Here is a 12,007-nt window from a genome sequence, read left to right on the forward strand (position 1 = left end):
AAGTAAAGGAAATGTGCACACAGAGACTATATAGTTGGTACAATTTAAGGTGAAGTCACATTTTAATGTGAATATAATGTGAGAGAAAGGCATGGCAGTTTTTCCATGCCTTCCTTAAAACTTACTTTTGCTTGACATTTAGTTTTAGTCAAGGGCTCAACTTAGAGGAGAAAAAAAATAGATTGTCTATTTAAAATTCTGTGAGTCAGGAATTAGCAAATTGGACTCCTCAGCTGGTAAGTATATTAATAAAATATATATTTATAGAGGAAAATGCTTGTCTCTGCCTCAAGAAGTTGTCATTTCCTTTGTTAGCTCTCATCCTTAAAAAATCTTTTCTTTAAAAAAATAAGGTGGCACGAAGTATAAATATTTTTTTTATATTTTTAAATTTACATTTAATCACTGTATAACTTTACCGCATGCAAAATTATTTTTCCAGCACATATGCATATCAATTAAATCATAGATATAATCATATATTGGTTCATTGGAAAAGTCAAGACACATTTTTGCATAGAAAAACAGAAAAATACATCATGAAATTTCCAACGACCTGATACATAATCATTAACAGGTAATTTATCATTCCTGTGTTCGTTAAATGTTTTCTTTTCCCCCCTGATTCCCTCCTTCACCCCCACCTATACTGTTTCTGGTATCTACAGTTGACCTCTAAGCTATTATATCTTCCAGTATTTCTGCTTTATTCCATTAAATGCAGACATTCAGTATATATTGAGCAGAGACATACAATATCTGTTTTCATAGTCTGGCTTGCTTCACTTAGCATTAAATAGTCCATATTCATCCACTTTCTATCAAATGTTAGGGTTTCATTGCTCTTTTTTTATGACCGAGTAGTAGTCCATAGTGTATATGTGATGTATTTTTTCAATCCAGACATCTGTTCTTGGGCATTTGGGTTGGTTCCATGTCTTAGCAACTGTGAGCAATCCTACAATAAACACGGATTGCAAGTGTTTTTCCAACTGAGTGTTTTCTTATCCTTTGGGTAAATACTCAGGAGTGGAATTACTAGGTCATGTGCTGGTTCTATTTGTAGGTTTTTGAGAAGCCTCCATTTGTTCTCCATAGTGTCTACACTGATTTACAGTCCCGCCAACAGTGCAAGAGGGCTGGCTCCCTTTTCACTGCAGCCTCACTAGCAATCATCATTCTTTACTTTTTAAAATTGTAGCCATTCTGAAGGAGGTTAATTGGTATCTCATTGTGGGTTTGGTTTGCATCTTCCTTATGATAAGAGATGTTGAGCTTTTTTAATATGTTTTTTGGCCATTCATATGTCTTCCTTGGAGAGTTGTTTATTCAGCTCACTTTCCCATTTTTGGGCAAACGAGCTCATTTTGCTATTTTCCAAAGTTATCTTTTTAACTTTGAATACTGAATAACAATAATAATGAAAAGACACAGAAATCTATAGTCTTGTTTTATACCCTGAAATACTTCCATAGTAAATTAGACACTTTGAGAAGCTGTATTAATTCTTTGAGGTTACTAGGAGTAAATTTAGAACACTGAATTAAGTGGCAATTTACTCTAGAGGAAGACAAAGTCATTAAACTTATTCTGTGAATTTCTTTGAGGACAAAGACTTTAGCTTGTAAATTCAAAAATCTAGATGAAATTATTTAATAATGGAACACAACTGAGAACCTGAACCTTCTTAGTATCAAGACATCCCTAATAAAATACAAGGCTTAAATATAAATTTCTATTTATTTGTTAGATAGCATGTTTCATAAATATAAAATTATATTACCTTAAATTATTTACATTCAATTTTGTCCATTACACTTTTATTTAATATTCTTGAGGAGGAATTCAGAATCCCAGTAATATTGATCTCGTCTCAATTTATTTACAATTTAATCACAAGCCTAATTGAAGTATATTGGCACTGATGGTTTTATTTTGAGCAGAGTAATATTACCTCTACAAGAAAAGCAATTTAATTCAAAGTAAAATTTGGTTATGTTCTCTTACACTGCTTAGTAAAAATATAAATAGAATGATACAAACTTTCAGGAATTGAAATATAAATACACTTTGACTCAGTAATTCCTTCTAAGGAAATAAAGATATGAAAAAGATCACTATAAAAGACTGTTTATTATAGCATTATTTTTAATAAAAGAAAAACCTCAAATATACTAGAAGAGACGAACTTATTCAAAAATTTGTGGCATATTCATACAGCAGAATATCATATAATCTTATGAAAAATTAACTTGTTTTCATTTTGAGAAATATTTCATGATCTGTGAGAAGAAATAACCACATGTATAATTTCTTTTTTCTTTTTTGGGGGAGGTTTTTTGCTATAGGCTGTGTGTGTTTGCCAGACAGACAGAGAGAGACAGAGAGACAGAGAGCGAAAAATCACCCCCCGGGGAATGACCACGCCGCAATCCCTTCTTCTCTGTTCTCCTCTCGGGATCTTGGGCACGCAGGCACATGCGTCCAGCATGAGTTTCAAGCCACCGGGTCTGGGACGCGAATCGTGGTTGACTACGTGGAAGTCCAGCAACATAGCCATTACGCTAACTGCTGGTCCCGCCACATGTATAATTTCAATTTTTAAAGAGTCTGTGCATGTTTTGAAAGATTTCTAAAACATGTCCATTAAAATATTTAACAGTGATTATATATGAGTAACATTTATTTTTCTCTTTTTTTCCTACAGTTTCATAATTTTTCTTTTTTAAAGTCTATTTATTCAGTACCAGCAGGTAGCATAGCAGTTATGTCACTGGGTCCCACATGGCAGATGACAGTTTGAATCCTGCATCCGGTGGCTTGAAAATGATGCTGGGTGTGTGTGCATATGTGCCCAAAATCCCAGGTAGAGAATGAAGGAAAAAGGATTATGACATAACCATCCCCCCAGGGGTGATTTCTTACTTTTCCTCTTACTGTCTCTCTCTCTCTTGCAAGTACATGGCTCTAAGGTGAACCCTCCCCCTAAAAAAAAAAAAATAATAATAAGTTTATTTGTTTACATCTTCCATGAAAGACAGAGTGACATGTACACCCACCAGACCTCCAGGCTATACTCTATCCCTAGTTTCAGCCAGCCTGGACCATGGGCATGTGTACCCACATCTGTTATGCAAATAGTGGCCCCTAGGCACAAACCTATGACCTTCTCATGTAGATCCAGTTGTATAATAGTATCAGTATAATAAAATGTGTCTTATCATCACAATTTTTCAATGAGTTTGTATAGATTTTATCAACATAAAATATATAAAATGCAAAAAGAGTTTAGTTTGTTATCAATATATGTTTAAACATGCAAATATATACTATTAATACTTAAGTTTAACATAAAAGCGTTTCATGTTTATTTATTTATATATTTAATTTGTTGCAGGGCACATGTTCTCACCCGAGAGAGACAGAGAGCAAGAGAAAGAGAGAGAAAGAGAAATCACCCCTGAGGGGACAGTCACCGCAAGCCCTTCTCCTCCATTTCTGCCTCCTGTCGGGACTTTGGGCATGCATGCACATGTGCCCAGTATATTTGCCAAGCTGCCAGGTCTGTGAGTCTAACAGTGGGTTAAGTGGGATCCAGCTGCCACTGGTTGGTCCAGAATTTCATGTTAATCAAATTTAATTTCACAAAATCATAGTGTAGTTGACACATAAGACTTGACTAACCCAAGGCTAATGGCATCTGCTAACCTGCTATGCATCTTTAGTCTTTCCCTTTGTCTCAAGACTAAGTTATCAGGACCAGCAGATGGCATAGCAATAATCGCTGGACTTCATAGCACAACATGATTTGAGTCCCAGACCCAGTGGCTTAAAACTCATGTCGGGCGTGTGTGTGTGTGTGTGTGTGTGTGTGTGTGTGTATGTGTGTGTGTGTGTGTGTCCAAGATCCTGGGAGATAGAAGGAGAAAGGATTGTGGTGTGGCCATCCTCTCTGAGGGGTGATTTCTCACTTTCCCTCTCACTACCTCTGTCTCTGTGAGCACATGCGCCCTAAGGCAAAAACCTCTAGGAAAAAAAAAAAAAAAGACTAAGTTAGTAAATACTCCCCTGCCTTCTATCTTCTCACATTAGCCAGTTTTTATATCCCACTAGAACCAGCGTAAGTGCCTTCTATTTGATGTTTCCCCTGACCATCTCCCCTGCAGAAGAGTCACTTCTTACTCCCTGCTTCCCTGGACAACAAGCACAGGACACTGCTGCATCTCCCACTCTAGAATATAATCACTGGCTGACCTGCTACATCCCACCAGACAATAAGCTCTTGAGACAAGAGATTGTCTTACTCATTTCTGTACTCCTAATACTTAACCGTTATGTCACAAAGAATGTAAAATAAATTTCTATTAAATAAATTAATCTACTTAGATCTCCCCAACAATTCTATATATCATAAAATTCAATAAAAAGAGAAAAGGTAGAATAAACCCAACCCTAAGGACCACATTGGTACCTGATTGATGAAAAACCATTATTGTGACCAGCAGATAGCATAATGGATGCATCGCTGGACTCCCACATAGTCAACAGCGGTTAGTCTCGAACCCAACAACTTAAAACTCATGCTGGGCGCGTGTGCATGTGTGCTCAAGCTCCTGAGAGGAGAATGGAGAAGGGATTGTGGCATGGCCATCCCCCCTTGGGGGTGGTTTCTCGCTTCCTGTCTCTCTATCTCTCTCTTTCTCTCTGGTGAGTGCACACACCCTATGACAAAAATCTCTCTCTCAAAAAACAAAACATTATTAGTATAGTAATCACTTAACAAACATTAAGCTTGTATTTTGCCATACAATTTGTTAATTCAAAAGATATTTAAAGAAAACATATGAAAATTCTAAGGCAAAAAAAAAAAAAAGTGAGAGAAAAATAAATACCTATATATACCACTACGTTTATATTTGCTCCTCATTCTCTTTTTCATTTATACAGGAATAATTTACTGAAGTTAAAAATTACATTTACCCTTCCTAAGAAAATAGAGGATGAACATCCCTTTTTATGTTGCTTACAAGAGTTTATCGCCATGAATTAACCAGGAACACAAGTAAAAGCTAAAATAAAGTTTATAACATTTAACCTTCAGTTCCACTTAGGAGAATCAACATTATGGAAATAATTGAATATGCATTAAAAATGCATTTATGTATATTAGAGAGCAGTGTTAATAATATTTATATTACGAAATAACACAAACAAGCTGCCAAATAATAAACTAATGGCCAGCTAATAGAAAATACTTTCACAAAATAGACTAGTACATGACATTAAAAATTAGAGTTCTTAATAACACATTCTTTTATTATAGTAGAAACTAATGAAATCACAATACAAATCATTCTATACAGTCTGAACCTAAAATGTAAAAACTTAGAAGAAAAAATTATATGGAATTACATTCAGTACAAGGAATTGAGATAATGAATAAAATCTTATCATTCTTACAGATTTCTCTACTAACATGTTTTCAATGATTAATACATCTTCCTTTACAATTAGAGAAAAAAAAGTACATAGAAAGGAACATGTATCAAAATGTTATGATTTTTCTCCAGCTTTAAAATTAAGGCTTATTTTTGCTTCCTTTTCAAGGTTTTCTGTAATATTCTACAGGAGTACAATTTATTTTTATAATTAGAATATAAATAAGCATTATTCTAAAAATGACATGGAAATATTTTATGACCATAAAAATGAGTGAGTAGAATACAGATGAGTTTTAGGGCAGTGGAAAGACTGTATAATACTATTACGTTGTTGGGAAAGTCATGACATATTTTTTCTATGCAAAAATGTGTCACGACTTCCTCGACAACCCAATATAATGATGGATATGTGAGCATTCTGCAATTGTTCAAATCCATAAATTGTACAGCATGAAGAGTGAAATTTAATGTAAACAATAGACTTTAGATGATAATAATGTGTCAATGTCGGTTAATCAGTTGAAACAAACGTACCACTCTGGTGCGGGATGTTGACAGTTGGGAAGGCTATGTATGTGTATGGGTAGGAGATATATGGGATAATTCTACACCTTCCTCTCAATTTTGCTATGTACTTAAAACAGCTCTTCAAAAAAGAAGGTCTTGGTTCAGTGAAGATAATGTAGTCCACAGCATCCTGGACTATTTTGGATCCCCAGGTGGGCTGAAAACATGTGCACGTGTGCACCCAAGATCCTGAGGAAGTGAAGAGTTGGGGAAAGGGTATCATGGTGTGACGAGACCCCTGTTAAGAGTGGTGTCTCTCTTGGAACCAGCAGATGGTGTAATGGTTACATTGCTAGACTCCCACGTAGTCGACCATGGTTCAATTTATGGACCAGGCAGCTTAGTACTCACGCTGGGCACGTGTGCATGCATTCTGAAAATCCTGAGAGAATAGAGAAACTACTGCGGTGTTGCTATCTCCCCTGGGGAGTGACTTCTCACTTTCTGTCTTTCTCTGTCTCTCCACCGAGCACATGTGCCCTATAGCAAAAATTCTCTCTTAAAAAAAAAAAAATGAGTGCTTTCTCTCTCTCATGCATGCATGTGTTTTTTATCATAAAAAATAAACAAATAAAGCCTTTAAAAGAAAGTTTATCCTGAATACATGCACTTATTTAATCAAAGTGGTTTTCAGTAGAACATTGCTTATACTTTGGCAAAAAATCCTTAAATGTTCAATAATAAAAAATTAAATAAACTCTAGTATGTTCACATGATGAGATACTACATAGAGATTAAAAGTAGTATTGTAGGTAAATAATGATATGAAAAATATTTTCCTAATGCTATCAGGCTTTTAAAAATGAGCTGCATAAGTATTTATATTAACATCTTTTTTATTAGTAAGCATAATAATTTGCATTACAAAAAGAACAGAAAGATAAAAGCAAAAATATCAATTGTGATTACCAGTGGATTGTAAAACTGCAGATCACTTTCTTCTCTTTTCTACTTATTTTAGTTTCTAAACTTTTTATAACAAATTATTACCACTTTATAAAAAAGATTTTAAAAACATTACTAAAAGGAGAATTAAGAAATAAATATAATTACAAAATAATTTCTTTTCGTTTTTCAACTTTCAGATGAAATCACTGAATTATTTTACCCCAAATCAATTCTCTCAGCCATTTTGTATATAAACATATTCTGAAAGATCCATAGGAACAATGACATTAAACATCAGATGTTATAAGGAGTAATTCTTAAATTTAAGGTCAAAGCTGTACAGAAACTAACAAGCAATACTTAATTTTCCAGGACAGAACCATATCTCTATTCATCTTGGAAAGGTGCTCTGCCATCTCTATTGAGTAACTGTCCCAACGTTTACACAAACTAAAAACAGATTTTTTTTTTTTTAAAGAAAAATCATGGTGCCTAATTGCAGGAATACCTTTGCACATCACTGTGCACAGGTACCCAACCTCCACCCCAGCAGGTCAGGTTCCATAATTTCATGATGGCATGCCAACCATTTTTCCTAGATATTATCTAGATGTTAATATAAGAACAATTATCTTCTTTTAAATCACACATGGAGCACCTGTACATCATTCACTTTATAGAGAACTCAATCTTGCCTATCATTATAGACTGAAACTATTAACATTTGCAAATGACTTTATTTTAAGGAATATATGAACCATAATTCTTATAGGTCACGCTGGATCACCTTAATTTTTTCATTTTCAAGAGATTTTTGCTATAGGGCTCGTGTGCTTACCAGAGACACAAAGAGAGAATATATATAGAGAAAGTGAGAAATCACCTGCCGGCAGGGGGTGCGGGGGAGGGGAGGGAGGTAAACACACTGTAATCCTTTTCCTCCATTCTCTTCTTGGGATTTTGGGCACACACGCTCACACACACCCAGTGTGAGTCTCAAGCCTCCAGGTCCAGAACTCAAACTGTGGCAAACCATGTAGGAGTTCAGTGCCTTAACCAGTACACCAGCTGCTGGCCCAATCATCTTACTTTTCTTACAAATGTTCTCCATGCTTCTGAAATTCAGGATCCAATTGTATGTACTCAGCCTTGTTCAATAATAGAAAGAAATGCTGTAAGTCTAAAAACATTCCATATTTTATTAAATCACACTTGAAGATATCTATTATAACGCTAAATAACCTTGCTTTTTTAAAAAGACCCAGGTATTGGGATAGCAGTTGGCATGGTAATTAAGGCACTGGACTCCCATATAGCTGACCATGGCTTGAGTCTCAGACCTGGTGGCTTGCTTTCTCATTTTCCTTCTCTCTCTCTCTCTGTCTCTCTTTGGTGACTACACATAGGCTATAGCATATGCAATAATAATAATAATAATAAATATAATATAATTTAACAAATTATTACTATTTTTTAAACCCAAGTATTAAATCCATTGTTTTTAGGCATTTATTAAATAAAGAGAGCCAGGTAACCTATTACCTTCCTTTTCCAATTTATTTTCATTTATTTATTTATTTTCGCTATAGGGCATATGTGTTTGCCGGAGAGACACAGTGAGAGTGAGTGAAAAAGTCCCTCCTAGAGAATGGCCCCACCACAGTCCCTTCTCCTCCATCCTCCTCTTGGGAATTTGGGCACACAAACATACCTGTCTGGCATGTTTTTCAAGCCACCAGGTCCAGAACTCAAACAGCTCAGTATGCTGTGTGGGATCCAGTGACCTAAACCATGCCACCTGGCTGCCCCTATTTTCCTTTTCTAAATATTGTTTCATGAAAGTTCTGAGTCAGACATTCAGATATTTCTTTTTTCTTTTTTTTTTTTTTTGAGAGATTTTCACTGTAGGGCGCGTGCGCTCGCCAGACAGACAGAGACATAGAGACAGAAAGCGAGAAATCACCCCCCAGGGGGGATGGTCACGCCGCAATCCCTTCTCCTCCATTCTCCTCTCGGGATCTTGGGCACGCACGCACACGCGCCCGGCGTGAGTTTTAAGCCACTGGGTCCGGGACACGAACCGCGGTCGACTACGTGGGAGTCCAGCGACATAGCCATTACGCTAACTGCTGGTTCCCACATTCAGATATTTCTTACCTTCATTTTAAATATAAATAAAGTCTATAAATTGTTATAATTCTTTCTGAAGGTAATAAGTGCCTACATTTAGCAAACTCGAAGACATAAAACTTAGACCATTGATTATTTTTTTCATTTCCAGAGAACACATGTGCCCATCTAAAAGAGAGAAGAGAGGACAAGGGAGAGCAAGAGGAAAAAGCACTCTTTAAAGGAATGTGATCCCACTGTAATCCTTTTCCTCTCTTTCTCCATCCCATCAGGATTTTGAGCACACACCACACAAACCTGGGGTTTTTCAAAATGTGGTCAGCCATATAGGATCTGGTTTTCTATATACAGGGTTTATAGGGCAGCCACAAAGCATTGTTTTTTAAACCGTGCTCTGTGAAATCTTAAAGCCTTCATGACACTCCTCCAGGAGACACGATGAAGACAAAGCAGTAGGTTTTGATTTTCAATCTTTAGGTCTAATTAGACTTCAATCAGGCAACTGATCTGATTTTATTTACATATTATTATTATTTTTTTTTAGAGAGGTTTTTGCTACCAAGTACATGTATTCACTGGAAAGACAGAGAGAAACAGAAAGACAAAAAGTGAGAAATCACCCCCCAGAGGAGATGGCCACACTACAATTCCTTATCCTCTGTTCTCCTCTCAGGATTTTGAGCGCACAGGCACACATGCCCAGCATGAGTTTTAAGCTGCTGGATCTGGGACTTGAACCGCTGTTGACTCTGTGGGAGTCCAGCAACATAACCATTATGCTGTCTACTGATCCCCATATTAAATTCTCTTAATACACTCATTTGACAAAAGTGTTGCTAGGAAAAAATATTTTAAAATACTTTACAGATGTGGAAACTAAAACCAAAGAAGCAGAGTGGATATACATTATGACAAAATTAATGATAGTGATGATGATATATTTATATACAATAAAATATTTATTTTAACTAAAATTCCTAAAGATAATGTCTACTATTTACTAATGCTGTGTAACTGGAATTGACATTGCTGAGCACCAGAGAAATAATAGAAACAATGAAGAACAAGATAGAGCCCTGGCTAGAAATTGGTCCTTCTTGCCTTTCTGCCTCTCCAAGGAAGATTTCATGCTGCTTATTTCCTATTAAGCAATGAGCAGTAGGGGAATGAAGAGCAAAATATATCCTGCTAATTTTGCATTTTAGAAGATGTTGAGATTATTCTGAAATGCTTGTATTTGATTGGTTAAATTTTAGGCTATTCAGTACCTGAGTATATTCCATTTTCATGAGTATGTTGTTTAATTTGTGCTTGGCCCCATCATTAGTGCTCTAAAGAAGTTGGGGCCAGCAGGTGGCCTGGTGGTTAAGGGTACTGGACTCCCATCATGGTCAACTGTGGTTTGAGTCCCAGACCTGGTGACTTGTCTTCTCATTTTCTCTCTCTCTCTCCATCTCTCTCTGTCCCTCTCTGGTCAAATTAAAAATAAATATATAAATAAATAAAGTTAAAATAATTCTTTAAAAAAAGAAGCTTCAGTAAAATGTGGAGTTTTTCTTAAGAATTATTTTACTTAACTTTATTTATTTATTCGCTTATTTCAATTTGACCAGAGAGGGGCAGATTGAGAGAGAGAAAGAGAGAAAGTGAGAAAGCAAGCCACCAAGTCCGGGACTCAAACGCGGTCAGCCATGTGGGAATCCAGCGCCTTTAACCACCATGCCACCTACCAGTCCCAAAATGTGGCATGTTTTATGTAGTCCTTATTTTTTTAATTCATTTATTTTTATTTGCTAACATCTATATCCTAAAGTAATTCAATATTTTCTTCAGCCTCTGAGAAAAATCTCACCTGTCAGATTCCTACCCTTTAGTGTTTTGCCAGCCTTGGAGTTATTACAACTATATGATTGCTGTAAATATGGCAGAAAGTAAGAGAACTGCTTATTTCAGTTTATAACTTAGGCAGCAAGTGTCATATTGCTGAGTAAGAGTGTCTAAACATCCCTGTGTAGGCTTACAAAGAGGATCTTTTAAGAATTAGACAATCCACATAAGTTTGACCTATCATTAACAGTGTTTTTCTTCAGAGTTATTGCATCATTTCATCTACCTCCTTTCACCTGCAATTTAATAGAAAGGCATGAACAACCTTGGTTAAATCAGAATTAGCTGTTTCTTTTCATCTTTTCACTCATCCAAAGCACAGTTTCCATTGATTTCAAACAGATCATTAGATTCAGATCAGCTCTGTAGGATAGAGTGCAAGATAGGAAATGAGTGGCTTATTAAGAATGTGAAGCTGTATCTTTTCTAAAATGTCTTTGGCAAGTCTCACTTAGCTGCTCTTTTCAAGTGAAGCTAACTTCCTACAGTCTCTCTGTATGTGAACCATGTGCACCTGCTGCAACTAGAAGACTATCTCTCTCTTCCTACTTTCTGATCCAGAAAAGGCCACTTAGCCACTTATCCTCAAGCTTAGCACTATTGACATTGGGGTTGGGATCTTATTAAAATACACATTTGATGGGGTCAGTAGATGGCTTAGTGGTTAAATGATCTGGGATCTTGTTAAAATACACATTTGCAGGGGACGACAGATGGCATAGTAGTTATATTAATGGTAGACCATGGTTCGAGTCCCAGACCTGATGGCTTGAAACTCACACTGGGCATGTGCGCATGTGTGCCCAAGATCCCAGGAGGAGAATGGAGAAGAAGGGATTACGGTGTGACAACCCCCCTCTGGAGGGTGATTTTTCACTTTCCCTTGTACTGTCTGTCCGTCAATCTCTCTCTCTCTCTCTCTCTTACTCTCTCTCTCTCTTGTGAGTGCACATGCCCTAAAGCAAAAAAATAAAAATCTATAAAAAAAATACACATTTGTTAACCAATACTCATACAAACTACTGATACTTTTTCTTTTTTTTCTTCTTTTTTTTTTCTTTTTTTTTTTTTTTTTGGAGAGATTTTCGCTATAG

Source organism: Tupaia chinensis, unplaced genomic scaffold, assembly GCF_000334495.1.
Source record: "Tupaia chinensis unplaced genomic scaffold, TupChi_1.0 Scaffold000478_3, whole genome shotgun sequence".
NCBI classification, from domain to species: domain Eukaryota; kingdom Metazoa; phylum Chordata; class Mammalia; order Scandentia; family Tupaiidae; genus Tupaia; species Tupaia belangeri.